This window comes from Epinephelus lanceolatus, chromosome 7 (genome assembly GCF_041903045.1).
Source record: "Epinephelus lanceolatus isolate andai-2023 chromosome 7, ASM4190304v1, whole genome shotgun sequence".
NCBI lineage: Eukaryota > Metazoa > Chordata > Actinopteri > Perciformes > Serranidae > Epinephelus > Epinephelus lanceolatus.
Genome location: NC_135740.1, coordinates 5652466 through 5668812, shown reverse-complemented (window position 1 = coordinate 5668812; position 16347 = coordinate 5652466).

Genomic DNA, 16347 nt, shown 5'->3' with positions numbered 1-16347 from the left:
AGTCATGCTATAATCTTTAAGCTAAGATACTTATTTAAGGTTTTTAAAAAGTATCTAGCTTGCTAAATCAGAGGAACTGCAAATTTTGTTCTAACTGTCCATCATATTCTCATCCCACTTTGTCAGTGGACTTAAACAGCAGTGACACACAGGGTTACATGCATTGTGTTTTTTCAAAATACACTTCTGTTTCTGTAGGAAATGTTACATGCATGCATGCGTCATCTTTTGATTGACTTTGATACAGGATGATTGGCTGTTGAAACAGGTCATGTGTCATACATTCTAAAAAAAGCCTGGCGACTTGACAAGGTGAGTGCAGGCAACATCATCAGCCAGCTTGAGTCGAGCTGAAACCAGCTAGACTGAACTGCTGCAGTTTTTCTCCCCAACATTCTAAAACAGTTTTGGCCAACACATTATCGTCACAAGTCATCACATATCGTTGATGTGTAAGTGGCCTTTCACGTCCACATCTTACATGCTAGGCATCTGCCTGCATGTGCTGTTGACATTCCAGGATGCCACAACCACTGGCTAACACCACCTATGTGCTTATCATACTGCCACTACAGGTGCTGTTCAGCTGACTGGTGAGTTATAACAACACTGCTAAAGTTTCAGGTTAGCTGTGTTACAAACTGGCGCTGCCTGGCGGCATATCATACCGCTGCGAAAGATGTCTTTAGACATCACTGACAAATTACTAACAAAGAAGCAGTATCTGACGACCTCAGAATGAGAACAGGCTGTTTTCTCTTGTCATGAATCTTTGGTCTGAATTGGGCTTAACAAGGAAAAAATGTAAGATACCTCAGGATGAGTAAGAAAAGAAGGATCTCTCTCCCTGAATGGACAGACTTTTAATAGATGACAGTAAAAATAGAATTTTGCAAGAATTTTGTAAACAAAAAAAAAAAAAAATTAAAGCTGGGCTTTTGCAGAATCATTCAATATTGAGTTCTTGTCTTGAGGGTCATTTTACAATGTTTTTAAGTAAGAACAAAAAAAGACTGATATATTTATAACTAACACACTAATCCTTATCAATTACAATCAAGTTACATTTTATAAAAAAAAAAAAAAATGTGTTCAACCATGTTGTTTCTAAGTTTTTTTACTTCATTTGTAGACATTCAGGAGAAAAAGGAAGGGAATATTTGTGATTATGACCCAGTGGCTAATGCTGGCACAAAATGATTCTACCACTGATCAGATGTCAAGGGCCTAACAGCAGCTTTCCATAAACGACAACATGATGATGTCTGGACCTTTTGTCCATGAGATAATGCACAGCACACATTAGAAGTCCAGCAGTGTGAGGAGGATTTGGAAATAAAGCCTTTATTAGTGAGAGCGTACATGTGCATGTTTCTGTGGACAGAGTCAACAGGAGGCTTATAGTATGTCCACAGAAGAAAATGAAATCCCTGTCCAGACAACAGCTCCCAGTGGGCGTCATGGTGTCTGGAGATACTGCTGCTCTCCTACAACAAAGAGAGAAGAGGAGGAGGAGGACAGAGAGGTCCCCTGAGTTAAGGATGTTTTCAATTTTAGAGAGACGTGATTTCAGCCCAACAGCCTGAAGCTTTCAGTCAAAATGACAAGGCTGTGTTTGTGTGTGTGTGTATCAGCGCACATCACAGAAAACACACAAACACACACACACACACACACACACACACAGAGGCAAGAGAGCCATTTAATCAATCTCTTTGCCTGAGCCTCGAGCCTGCACACTCATATACATCAGGTGTGGCGTGTGCATACTTCATATCGCCCACCACGATAGATTTATCATCAGAGGTGAGCCCATGCTTCATATTCCTCCCCAGCCATCGATCGGCCAGACGCCTGTTGCCCTGAACTTCCACTGGGAGCTACTCCATCTGAAGATGGAAGTCAGGAGCTTGTCACCCTGACACATTGGCTCTGAGAGAGATCAGCCAGCACCATGGAAGCCATTTTCCATGGGCTCCCTCAAACTTTCTCCGCTCACTAGCTGCTGTGATGTATTAGTTGGACTAGATTGTTTCTCAGACACCGTTGCGTGTGTTCTTCATGTGTCTGTCTTCTGTCTGTCTGTCGCTATGCTGTAGAATCTTAGTCTAAAAGACGATATTCAAGCTAAACTATGGGTTCTTTCTTCTTCCAAAAGTTCTCCTCTTATAAATTAAAAGGTGAATTCATAAACAACAATACATATAGGCTTGTTAAACTGACTGCACTTTGGGGGTTTGTGCTACAGTCCTACTTGGTTTGGTATGACCATTAACATGGTTGTTAATGTTAGATGACGAAAATGAAGATATACTATTAATACCTGAGGGGAATTCAATTTTTTTTTTCTCACTCTGTTGTCATATACACACAGGCCCGAAATAAACACACATGCACCAACAGGACCTATACATGCAATGGAGGAATATCAGAGCGAGAGTGCTGCCTTGGACAGGTGCCCCGAGCAGTTGGGGGTTAGATACCTTGCTCAAGGGCACCTTGGCAGTGCCCAGGAGGCGAACTGGCACCTTTTAAGTTACCAGTCAATGCTCCGTTCTAGGTCTGTACAGGGACTTGAGCCAGCGACCCTATGGACTGAGCTACTGCTGCCCCAAATTTTGAATCTATTAGTGGTAGGTGTATGGATGGCAATGTTGGTTAGTTGGTTCACTCGCTTTGGTCCAGACTTAGATATATTAGTTCTGGAATCACAGATTGGTAAACTTATAAAAAACTGAGCTAGAAAAATAAATTCTGAGCTATACATTTGAACTGAGCACTGAGGCTTACAGTGTGAATGTCTCCAACTGTGACTGTCTGCAGTTTGGTGCTAAGGGTGGTGCTAAGGGTGGTGCTAAGGGTGGTACTAAGGGGTTTTGGCAGAGGTGAAAGGATTACTCAGATGTTTTATGTGAGTGAAAGTAGCAATACCACAGTGTAGAAATACTAGAAATACTGTTACAAGTAGACCAGATGTCATGGATTCAATTTTTACTTAAGTAAATATATATAAAAAAAATTGGCATCAAAGTAAAGTTGAATTACCAAAAGTAAAGGTACGTATTATGCAGAATGGCCTCTCTCAGAATAATGTACATTACATGCATCATTTTAATGTTGCAGCTGCTAAAGTTTGAGCTAATTTTTACTACTATCTACTGTGTCTGCTTGGTAGCTTGTAAATATAAAATATATTTTATACTATTTATCTGAACATGGAATGTAACTATTAACTAAAGTTATCAAATAAATGTCAAAAATATTTGCGGCAGCTTTGGTTGCTTTAGTCACTCATCACGTGAATCATTGGGGAACTGCCCATTGGTCCGACAGCCCATTGGTTCGACATCTCATTGTTCCGACCATATTAAACTCATTGTTCCGAAGTCCGTTCCGAAATCATCATGATGCCCTGTGGTTAAGGTGTGGTTAGGTTTAGGCACAAAAACCACTTGGTTAGGGTCAGGAAAAGATCATGGTGTGGGTTAAAATGAAAAAGAAAGTGGCAAACACATAAGCCGTGAGCCTGCTCCGCCTCAAGCCGGTCGCGGCGCACCATACGCCCGCCGCGAGCCGTTCAGCACCGCGGACAGTCGGACTAATGGGATGTCGAACCAATGGGCTGTCGAACCAATGACATGGACCCGAATCACTGAACGTTCAATCATGCTTGTCAATTTAAAGGAACCGCAAAGCGGACTACTGGCTTGAAAGCAGCGTAGTTGCTACTTGCTGCTGTCCAGTCAAAAAGCTCATAGTTGGCCTACAGGGAGTTATGTTTGGTCAATGAAAACAGAAAACGTATGTCATCCCATTCAAACCAAGCAAGGAAGACTTGCATGCTACGCCGCAACATTGGCCTCCAATTCTCCCCTCTATTACTATCATTACAAACTTTAAAAATCACCAGACCAACCAACTATGTCGGCGACACGGTCCCAAGCCTCATTCTTTTTATTTTGGTCTCTGTAACCGAACAGCGTCACATTATTATGGACTGAGTGGGTGCGAACGCAAGTAATCAACTTCTCGATATCCATTGTCGGAACAAGTGTGCTGTAAGGACCAAAGTTACATGGCTTGTTCCGAGGGACCAGCTTCATCGAAGCACATCAGCATTCCGATTGGTGTCGCCGATCCACGTCAGGGCTCATTACCACAAAGTTAAACAAGTTTTAACTCTCCTCTGGACAGCTCCGGACGACCAGGTCGCCCAGTTCGCCGGGCTTTTGCTGAAAATGAATGACTTCTGCTTCTGCTTTGGAAGCTCTGGTCGCTTTTGGTGTGAACATACAGTTATATGTCTAACGAATTTGCATGTTTATGTATGAATAACACATTCATTGCCATATATATGCAAAGGTAAGTTGAATATTTGCTAATTATATGTAGCCTTTACACATGTCCCTCACTCTTATTTACTTGCTCTTATAATGAACAAATTATGACCAAATGTGAAGTCGATGACATTCCCATCAGCCTCAGCTGTACTTTCTATTTTGTGCCAGTTAGCATGGTTAAATGCTAAGCTGAGATGGTGGACATGTTGGACATTAAACCTGCTTAATAGCAGCATGTTAAGCATTGTCATCGTGACAGGTTAATATGTGTACTACTTTGTAGAACAAAGGGAAACTTTTAGATTTTGCATCTAAGTGACAGCAAGGGATAATTGAATGGTTTTCTGAAAGTCCATTACTGTTTTGATGCTTTTTAAACTCTGCAGAACTACCACTTTGTCACCTCAGGTTCTTGTATTAAAATCAAAACATATGAAATCAATGAATAAAACATCTCGTCAAGTCAAAGTGTGTGGCAAAAAGGTTTGCTCTAACTATGGTTCATGACATGGTCAGAGGCTGAAAAATTAAGCCAACATGCAGGTGCCAAGCACTGCAGTTCCTCTAATGGCCTCTTGAGGCATACTTCAAAGCCAGTCAATCCCCATAGACACCTCAGTTAAAATGACCAACTTTGCAGCAGAAAAAAAACATGTTTACTGCCCAGGCTATATAGAGCCTTTTAGGGCCAACGTCACAATATTGTCAGTTTGTTAGCTGGAGGCAAAACATGATTCACCACCACAGGGCTGTAGGCTACATAGGAGTCTTAAAATGTCGTCTTGTTGTGTTATTGGGAGCCAGAATAGTAGGAGTCATGGCTCAAAACTTAAATTTTAGCATATACCACCCGACACTGCCCAGCAACAAAAACAACTATGGTTAATTGAGATACTACGAAAGGACTGGGCGGAGGTGATCATCAAAAATGCTCACATGTGCAGCGCACACTTCATATCAGGTTAGGGGGAAAGTATTTCCTGTTTTAGGGATGAATAACGTTATGTGTATGAAGGGTTATCATGTCCACATAATCAGAAACTGGAGAGGTATTAAAGGCACTATGTGTAACAATTTCAGTTGTTCTTTGAGAAAAACAAATTTTGCAGTCAAAAGTGTGGGATCATGCATATGCACCATCACAGGAGACAGAATCCTTGTCGCCAAAAAGCTCAAAAGGGAATCAAAAAGGCAACGAGACCGGCAAATTCAAAAAATGAGGGTCAACATCGGGGTAGTCTTTCCCAGCTGGAAGGACCTGCTGCAGGAGTGAGGTAATGCAATCACAGCTAACAGCGCTAACAGCTGTTAGCAACCAGCACCTCTAACAGTGGCTAACGGCGCCACTGACGGAGTGTTGCGAGGAGAGGAATGAGGTGTGCAAGGTTGAGCCACTTGTCAGTTGGTTTGTTTCGATTTACACCCGCCCCAACAGTCCTACATTGTAAACACAGCCAGCATGGTGAGGAGGGGGTTTGTCAACTCTTATCGTGTGTGTCTGCGTAGGAGCCTGAATGAAAACTCCATGAAATATCGGATGACATGGTTTCATCAATGTTATCATAGCTTTTTGGTACACAGCAGCTACCGTTGTTGCAATATGCGTTTGAAACAGTGAGGTGCTAGAGTGCGCTATCCGTTTGAATGCAATATACGATCTCAATACTAGATGGGAGAAGTTCCTTCACACTGTGGCTTTAAGAGGAATGTTGGATTTCTCTGTAAGGCTAACTTTTTAGTGCATTAGCTAACATTAGCTCGATAGCAAAACAAACTGGAGGAAACCGTTTAAGTGTTGTCCTCCTTTGAAAGACTGGCATAGTAATCAACCACGAAGTCGGCCGTCCCACCTTCGGCAATCCTGTCAAATCATCCATCCACAGAGTGAGAGCACACAGGTCAGCCAGTCTGGTCAGTGTTTACTTTTTCAAGGAACACTGGCGGTCCTGAACAGTGAGTGACCTGACATGGTGCGTTGGGAAATTCAGTCTGACGCTCTACACTAAAATGAGAGCCCTGTTGGTCAAAGAAACGAAGCATCATATTTCTATATAAATTAACGAGCAGTTAAGTTAATCACACATTCACAGGTGCTCTGCTGCTCCGTCTCCACAGACAGAGTGCAGTGCTCTGGATAACTGAACGGTACATTCAGACAGTACTTTGAATTTACGAACAATACAGTTTGCTCCAGAGTATAGAGTATATGGATAAGTATTTATGAATGCACCACTTGTATCATCTCCTACCATTGTCTAAAACAAGCCAAAGGCACTCGCTAGCTAGCACTAGCTAATATCTGTGGAGGGTTATTTTGCATCCAGCTAAGCCCTGCCCACCAAAAAATGCCATACTGTTTACTAACAGTAAAAGGGTCTATAGCTGATTTGCCCTATGACAATTGTAGGTACAGGGAGTGAATTTTTATTTCGTAATACATCTATTTGTACCCAGTCTATTATTTGCTTAAATCACTGAGCTCAACAGGCTTATATTTGGAACAGGCCTTTAATTCCTTTTACACTAAACTGTTGCTAAGCAAAGATGGGAAATATGATCAAATTGTTTATTTGAACCAGTATGAATATTACTTGTACAAAAAATTAGGCTTTGAATAACATATCAGTTATGTGTTGTGTTATGACACTTGTTTTACGGCACCAAGCATACTGACACAGCACCACTTTATCTTTAAAACAATATTCATAACTTTATGAAAAACCCTTTTGATTCTTTTGATCAGTGGACCCTTATAGACTTAAAAACAATATAACTTACCAGATAATTGACAAATGGACACATACTCTGACTTTATGACAGCTTCAGAGGAAAGGAGTCAGGTAAATCTGAGTTAAATAAGATCTTCTCTGGTGCTCATGGTTTTAGTAAAATTAAATTAACCAAGCTAATGATATGTAGCATCTTGATATTGACAAAAGTTTAAACATTTATATTTTTATGTGTGATCTAAACACTTAACTAATGCTCAAGTGGGTAGTCAACAATCCAGCCTTATGCATCCAGAAAACTTTCATAAAAATAAAGTGCTTGGCAACCAGACCAGGCGTCTAATTGAGACAGGCCCTTACTTGTCAAAATGTGTACAGGCTAGTAAAAGAGACTTGGCATTTAATTGGGACTACGCTTTTCTTTGAAGTTTTATGGTAACTCACCTTTTTACATTGTGTTAATGCTTTAAGTTATGCATTATTTAGGGTGCAGCCACTTTAATGGAAATGTTGCCTGCAAGGCAACACCACAGTCTTTGAGTCAGATCCACTGCTTGCTCCTCCACAGACCCATGCTGTTGCTGGTGTGAAATGAAGACTGCTTGACCAGTCTACAGTAAACAGTTATTACTTTGGCAACTGTTCTGTTTGATTTTTAGCATTGCTTATATTTAAATTGGTTATCACACCAGGACCTTAAGATGATAATGTTTCTCAAGAGCAGCCAAACAAAGACCTTTTGCAGGCAATCAGTGTTTAATGAGGTTTAGAGCGACGGGTTTATCATCTTTTTGCACAATGATCCTGTGGTAAAAAAAGCAAGCTCCTTCCTTGTTTTTAGTGTGTGCTGGAGGTGGAAGTGGTGAGGAGGTTGAGCTATTGTGACTGAGTGTGTGGCGCTTGCTCTGTGCTGTTTAGTAGACTAGAATCCTTTGGATTCCTCTCTTAAGTTTTAATTAGTTCCTTTGCACAGAAGAGCTCCCACAAGTGACCATATGGGCACTAGAATTTAATTTGGACAAATTGCAAACATGTACGGCATCTTAAGTAGTAGGGATGGGGTGCTGTTCGGTGCTGCAGTGATAAAAAGCTAGTGTGTTTTATATATGAATGTCTAGGGTTTACCCTGTTTCTCAGCCTGCAAATGATGAACAGAAAACAGAAGAATGGATAGATGGATGATGCACGTCTCCATGTTATTCTTGGTACAACATGTTATTGTGGTCAACATCCCTCCATGTCAGTGCAACGCACCGCATGTTCTCTTTATGTTGGCAGCATGCAGAGTGAATCTATAGGCCTGGCCCTCAAACACATCAAAGGCAATGTGTTTACACAAAGACACACCATTATCAAAGAAAGATTCACAGGCAAATCAACATCCAGTATGTCAAAAGGCTCCATTTTGGGCTTCCAAATACATCATTATGGCCATCAAAAGGATGAGTGACGAAACCTCGGTTATAGGACCAGAACAAACATAATATAATCCAAGTGGCTATGTGACATATGTGGTGCTCTGGACTGCTAATATGGATGGTATGTTTTGTACATTTGTTCTTTTCAATTGTTGATCTCTCTCTGTAAAAACAGAAGAACACTTAGAAATAGATACATCTATTTCAAATGTCACCATCCTCATACTTCCATGCATCCTTTATGTTGACATAGATACAGCCAATAGATGGCACTAGAGGGAAAAGTCAAAAGTTTCACACAACAACAAATGAGGCGACAGTAGAGGAGTTCATAATATTGTACTTTAAAATGGAGGCAGCGCTGTAGACGGTGGTGGTCTGTGTGACCATTACATATGTATTCAGATATATGGATGAAGATGAAGAATCGTTTTCACTGTATAACCATTTAGTCACGTAGTTATGCAAATGTCTTTTTCGTCTCCTGTGGTCATATCACGCTTGACATATGCTACACTGCCTCCAGTCTTTGGTGGTACTGCTCTGTGTCATCTGTATCTGTAAGCTCTCAGAAAACATGCACAAATATGGATGAAATAAAGGCAGAGTAAGGACAGAAGGCTCTGTCTGTCTGTCTCCATATCTAAAGTTGAGCATAAATGAGCACCTTTAATTCTGCAGGACCAACACAATATTTGAGTCGGAATAAAATGTTTTCTGCTAGCTGATTCTATTATTGTTGTTCTAATAACATCTGTACCTGTATCTTATCACTCAGGCTAATTTGTCGAGCAAACTAGTCAAATACACCACCAACCAAACTATGAGCCTATTATTTAAAGTACAGTACATGAGTTACATGAGTTGAGTATAATGCATTACAAAGTAACGCGTTAGAGTACTTTGATTACTTTTTGCAGTAACGAGTAACCTAACGCGTTAGTTTGCTGTTTGAGTAATCAAATACTTAAGTACATTTTCAAACAAGACATCAATTACTTCTGTTACTTTTAGAACGCTGGTCCTTCAGCTCCGAAACAGCAACGGCTGTCATTTGGTTCTAATAACAGAGATAACGTTAAACCTATCAGTCTGAAAGAAGCCACGGAGCTTGTGGCTCGCTACGTGGTCGGAGAAATGCTGCCGTTGTCTACGGTGGAGTCTAAATAGGTGGAGTAGGACTCGTTGACAGACAGGTCAGACTCAGGAGGACTTGCATTATGCCTGGTATACAATACACTACTTTTCTGCCTGTTCTGAAAGTCACTATGTCACATTACACGATTGTGGAGTCATAAAAACGTGCCATGACTTGGCAGATGGACATGACACACTACACAGTGGTACTCACCAATTATCCCCAGTCGTCTTTCACGGCGTGTGTGATGTCATCGGGGTATTCTTGTCCTATTTTTATTACTTTTACTATTATTTGAGTCACTGTGTGTGTTCATGTGCCAGCCGACATGTTGTTGTAGTCACCTAAAAGCGTCAGCAGATGGCAGGAGCTACATTTGAAGCGCCATAAGTAAACTATCAAGTTACTGTATCTTCCACAGGAAGTTCTGACAAATGTTTCAGAATAAAAGCCTATTTAGAAAATGGAGGGATTCTCTCAGCCGAGGTTATAAGGGGCTTTTAATTTGAAACAAGTGTTGAGTTTGAAATGACGGTGCAATATGTTAACTTTACAAAGACAACGGGAGCAGATAAAAAGTAAATATATAAACACACAGAGGGATTAATAAATAACGGACCGTCTATAATGTAGTTTGTTTCAAATGAAGCTGGGAGCCTCTGCAGTTATGGTGAGTAAAAGCCCCGCCGCTATTTGTTAATGTTATTACTTTATGTCCGACCGTGAGGATGTACCTTTGTTTGCTAGCTTGATGCTAATGACGGTAACGTTAACTCAGCGGGTTAACAAAGTGCCTCTACTGTTTCACACCATCATTTCCCCCTTTTACTCTGTGTGGTAACATCCCGAGAGGAAATATTAAAAATGCTGGGGTGTTGCTGACATACAGTTGTCTACGGCAGCAGATCGCTCTGTGTTTCTACTGGTCAGAGTGACGGCTGTGATGGGAGAATTGGATCTCAGTGAAGGTCAAGTGGTCCATAACTTTAATTTTGGAGACAAAAAAATGTAGGCTTAGCGCCCTGTGGTCCATTGCCCAATAGGAAATGTAGAATACTCAAAAGTACTTTAAACATGCTTGAGTTACTTTTCTCAGGGAGTAATGCAGTAAAGTAACTGGTTACTTTTTAAAAACGTAACACAGTAAAGTAATTTGATTACTTTTAAAGTAACCCTTACCCAACTCTGTATTGGGTATACATATCGGATATTGGATATATAATTTGCCATAACATTCTCACTCTGACCTCATCACATATCGACATTTGGTCATGACCTTTTAATGTCAAGATATAATGTGCAAGGTGTTTCTGTTGGTTGTTGATATTCTGGGATGCCATGTCAACTTCAGCCTGTTATATGCACTGCCTATTTTCAAAAATACACATCAGTTTTCACAGTAAATGTACAGTTTGCATACAGTCTCTTTCAAAATAAATGTACTAAGTCAGTACAACATAGCAAATTTATGTTTTTTTTCCTTCAACAACAAATGCACATGGTTACTTTTAGCCAACACATGCACATGACTGGGTTTAATCAACAAAAGCACATGGTTAACTGCTGCGTATCATGCCGACGTGAAAAGATGGTGCTGGTTTCCGACAATTACGGAGTGAGACTGATGACTTTCTCCCTGATTTTGTGTTTAGATGGGCATATACAATTTCAGAGTTTAAAAAACTCCCTACGGTGCAGAACCAATAGTAAATCTGCAGGGCGGTCCTTCGGTGGCTCGCTGAACTCTTGTGCTTGTAAACATAGTCCCACTAGAAACACGTGTAGCGGTACAAAATGGCTCAGCCGTGCTCGCAGAAAACGCCGTCAGAGTTAGTGGATGTTTGTCGCGTTTGCGGCGACACATTCTCGCCAACTAAAAGAAACAAACATAATCTTTTACAAGGCCATGACTCATCCGTCCGGCCGGACTATAGAGGCAATCGCCTTGTTGTTTACAAATACTTCCAGGTAGAAAACCAGCAGAGCTTTTAGCTATATATATATATATATATATATATACATACACTTGTACTCGTACTCGTACTCGTTGTCCTCCGCTTATCCGGGTCCGGGTCGCGGGGGCAGCAGCCTCAGCAAAGAAGCCCAGACAGTCCTCTCCCCTGCCACTTCCGTCAGCTCTTCCACGGGAACCCCGAGGCGTTCCCAGGTCAGCCGGGTGATGTAGTCCCTCCAGCGTGTTCTGGGGCGGCCCCGAGGTCTCCTCCCGGTTGGACATGCCCGAAACACCTCCCAAGGGAGGCGTCCAGAAGGCATCCTTACCTCAACTGGCTCCTCTCGATGTGGAGGAGCAGCGGCTCTACTCCGAGTCCCTCCCCGATGTCTGAGCTCCTCACCCTATCTCTAAGGCTGAGCCCAGCCACCCTGCGGAGGAAACTCATTTCTCACATCACTGTATCACCGTTTAGACTAATCCGATGTTTGTAAAGTCTATAAACACAATGATTGAACAAACATTACTATTTCGGTGTGCACATTTAGCTGGGCTAACCGTTAGCTGTTAGCCCTGTTAGCCGTTAGCGGTGTCTGTAATAGGTAATAACTCATTAAACGGTCCGTGAAAAAAAAAATCTTTTCCAGCGGATATCTTAGTTACAACATGATTGAGCTAGCAAAGCAGTTTTGTGTTGTTATGCGTGGTATTTATTCAGTTTTGGGAAATCACGATGTCTAGAAAGCATCAGTGGCTGCAGCTGACAGGGACAGCTAACAGCAGCAGCAAAGCTAACATCAGGACGTCATATGTTAAAAGCCTCCCGTTGTCAGATACAACATGAAACTACTCCAGTTAGCTCAATCATGTTGTAACTGAGACATCCGCTGAAAAAAATATTTTCTTCACGGATGAGCACACGTTTGATAAAACGTTAAATCTCTCGGCATCCATTTTCAAGCTCTCTGTGTGTTTGTTTCCTTGCGGACGAGAAAAGGGGGAGCGCACATTTCCGAGTAGGCATGTCCTTTTCAAAAATGCAAGAGGCGTTGCTTTGTTGCCGGCCGTTTTCGCCGGTGTGTTAAACACACTTTAGAAAGGAGTGTCCCCAGACTATCAGAAGGCGGAGATCTCTGATTGTCTGGTGGCGAGACTACGTCGGTAGTAGCCTCCTCAGTCGATATGAATCAGCCATGAATCCTTAGATGAATCGATTGTAGAGTCATGGATTCGGGTATCGCAAGACTAGCAATCGGTTGACTGACTTTAACAGTTTGCATCTCTAAAACAACACGAGAGCTGGCGGCATGCTCGTAGCAGGCATTTCTGACAACGATAATGGATGTAAACATCAGCGCCAGCTTGACCGGTGGAGATGAGGAACAGAAGCTAATGCTGGTTGGATAAACCAGGGAGCAGCCAAGAAACTAAAGGCGAATCCTGTCGGTTGTGGGTTGAACGGGGGTCACAGACACAGACAGAAATACGTATTCCTGTCAAATACGGAGGCACATGATAACGGCTTAGCAGCGACCAACAAGCCCAGCTCCAGGTCCAAGAAGTCTTCGTCAGTGTCATGACTGCCCAGAAATACCAGCCAAGCCCTGGCAGCACTCAGGTATGTGACGTGTCAGAGGAGAAATGAGCAGTTCACATTTCCACAAACCTCACCGCACTTTAGGGATTGTTCTTTACTTGTCAGGGGAGGAGGGTGGCTGGTTGATTTTTATTTTATTTATTTATTTATTTTATTTTGATCCCCCCTATGTTAATCACTTATTCATGCTGTTTTTGAAGTATGAAGAGTGTGTAGCAAACACAGAGAAATAGTCTGACATGCTGTCAGTGATAAGCTGCTAGTCATCACAGTCCATGATATCAACTAATAACAGGAGATGTCAGATTCTGCCCCTACATTGCATGTTATTATTTTATTCTGCTTTATGTTTATATTGTACAGCGTTATGATAAACTTCATTCCAGACTCAAGTCCATATAAGATACATACAAAAACACAGACAATACAATAAAAACAACACAACAAGTAGGTTTAAAACACCTAAATTTTACTTAAATTCACTTCACTTGAAGTTTAAAACTTCTTCTCATTTTTATATTGATCCCATCCAACAAAAAGATGTTCATTCAGCAAAACTTTTTTTGGTCCATGTCTAAAAATAAATACATTTGACATGTGATTTTGTTGTTGTTTGTCTTTTTATTTTATTTTTGCCAGTGCCATACAGCAACAATGCTTGGGGATGTGGTCTTTTACAAATTTGAAAATACTGTAAGAATGTCACTTTTATAGAATTGGCTTCTTTATTTTATAATGTATGATTAATGTCTACATCAACAAATGTTGACCATGGAATCGTATCGAATCGTATCGAATCGTCTATCACAGAGAGATTCCCAACCCTAATATATATGTATATATATATATATATATATGTATACAGTACAGGCCAAAAGTTTGGACACACCTTCTCATTCAATGCGTTTTCTTTATTTTCATGACTATTTACATTGTAGATTCTCACTGAAGGCATCAAAACTATGAATGAACACATGTGGAGTTATGTACTTAACAAAAAAAGGTGAAATAACTGAAAACATGTTTTATATTCTAGTTTCTTCAAAATAGCCACCCTTTGCTCTGATTACTGCTTTGCACACTCTTGGCATTCTCTCCATGAGCTTCAAGAGGTAGTCACCTGAAATGGTTTTCCAACAGTCTTGAAGGAGTTCTCAGAGGTGTTTAGCACTTGTTGGCCCCTTTGCCTTCACTCTGCGGTCCAGCTCACCCCAAACCATCTGGATTGGGTTCAGGTCCGGTGACTGTGGAGGCCAGGTCATCTGCCGCAGCACTCCATCATTCTCCTTCTTGGTCAAATAGCCCTTACACAGCCTGGAGGTGTGTTTGGGGTCATTGTCCTGTTGAAAAATAAATGATCGTCCAACTAAACGCAAACCGGATGGGATGGCATGTCGCTGCAGGATGCTGTGGTAGCCATGCTGGTTCAGTGTGCCTTCAATTTTGAATAAATCCCCAACAGTGTCACCAGCAAAACACCCCCACACCATCACACCTCCTCCTCCATGCTTCACAGTGGGAACCAGGCATGTGGAATCCATCCATTCACCTTTTCTGCGTCTCACAAAGACACGGCGGTTGGAACCAAAGATCTCAAATTTGGACTCATCAGACCAAAGCACAGATTTCCACTGGTCTAATGTCCATTCCTTGTGTTTCTTGGCCCAAACAAATCTCTTCTGCTTGTTGCCTCTCCTTAGCAGTGGTTTCCTAGCAGCTATTTGACCATGAAGGCCTGATTGGCGCAGTCTCCTCTTAACAGTTGTTCTAGAGATGGGTCTGCTGCTAGAACTCTGTGTGGCATTCATCTGGTCTCTGATCTGAGCTGCTGTTAACTTGAGATTTCTGAGGCTGGTGACTCGGATGAACTTATCCTCAGAAGCAGAGGTGACTCTTGGTCTTCCTTTCCTGGGTCGGTCCTCATGTGTGCCAGTTTCCTTGTAGCGCTTGATGGTTTTTGCGACTCCACTTGGGGACACATTTAAAGTTTTTGCAATTTTCTGGACTGACTGACCTTCATTTCTTAAAGTAATGATGGCCACTCATTTTTCTTTAGTTAGCTGATTGGTTCTTGCCATAATATGAATTTTAACAGTTGTCCAATAGGGCTGTCGGCTGTGTATTAACCTGACTTCTGCACAACACAACTGATGGTCCCAACCCCATTGATAAAGCAAGAAATTCCACTAATTAACCCTGATAAGGCACACCTGTGAAGTGGAAACCATTTCAGGTGACTACCTGTATATATTTGTTAAAATTCAGCTATCACTGAAATAGAAGAATTGCAGTAGGAGCAGAGGAGAAAATTTGTGGTGTGTGCAGCAGACTGGGTGACTGCTCTCAATCCAATCAGAGAAATGTTTACATATTCTGGAAATCAGAAGATTAAATAGATTAACGACCATATAGCCTCATATATGTATTTTTTCACCCCAAATCCAATGCCACCACCTGTGAGTCTACAGTTTTGGAGATAAATTAGACCTACAAGAGGGAAACAGTGAGCAGTGGGGGATTGTTAGTGAAAATCGCATTTTCTTTTGTTATTTTTGGTCAAATCACTGAAAGCACCTTTAAGTAAAACAAAATGGTGGGAGGCCACCTGAAACGGTGACTATGATGCTATTACAATAGTTAGGCTACATTATAGGAAATACTATATAATTTATCACGTATACTCTACAGAGCCAGGTCCAGGATCCTCTTCAAGTTTGTCAGGGAGGAATGTGGAAGTGGAGGAAGAGATTGTTCTTTTTTCACAAATATGGGAATGATAGTCAAAAATACCATTAAAATACATAGTTTTATGTAAAATAGCATCAAAAATTTTCGCCGGCTGTATAAAGGGCCCAGTAAAGATTCTTTTCATGGGGCCCAAAATCCCTGGTGGTGCCCCTGCCCGCATATAATGGCAGGTCATTGGTATGCTTACTTTACATTACCATTTAACTCCGCACAGCTAATGCAACACCAGCCAGAGTGGTAATCAAGTGGACCTACTCTGCAGTGAGCGAGATGCAGGCAGTTTGCGACTTCAGTGGTAATGGCACTGGCAGAGTTTTGCTATGGAAAAATTTAAAAAATTAAGCCTCACCTACAACAGCAGATGCTTTTCTTTAAGACAGATAGGAGACATGAGGTGGTTGATGAGAAGACTATGCAGTCACTAAA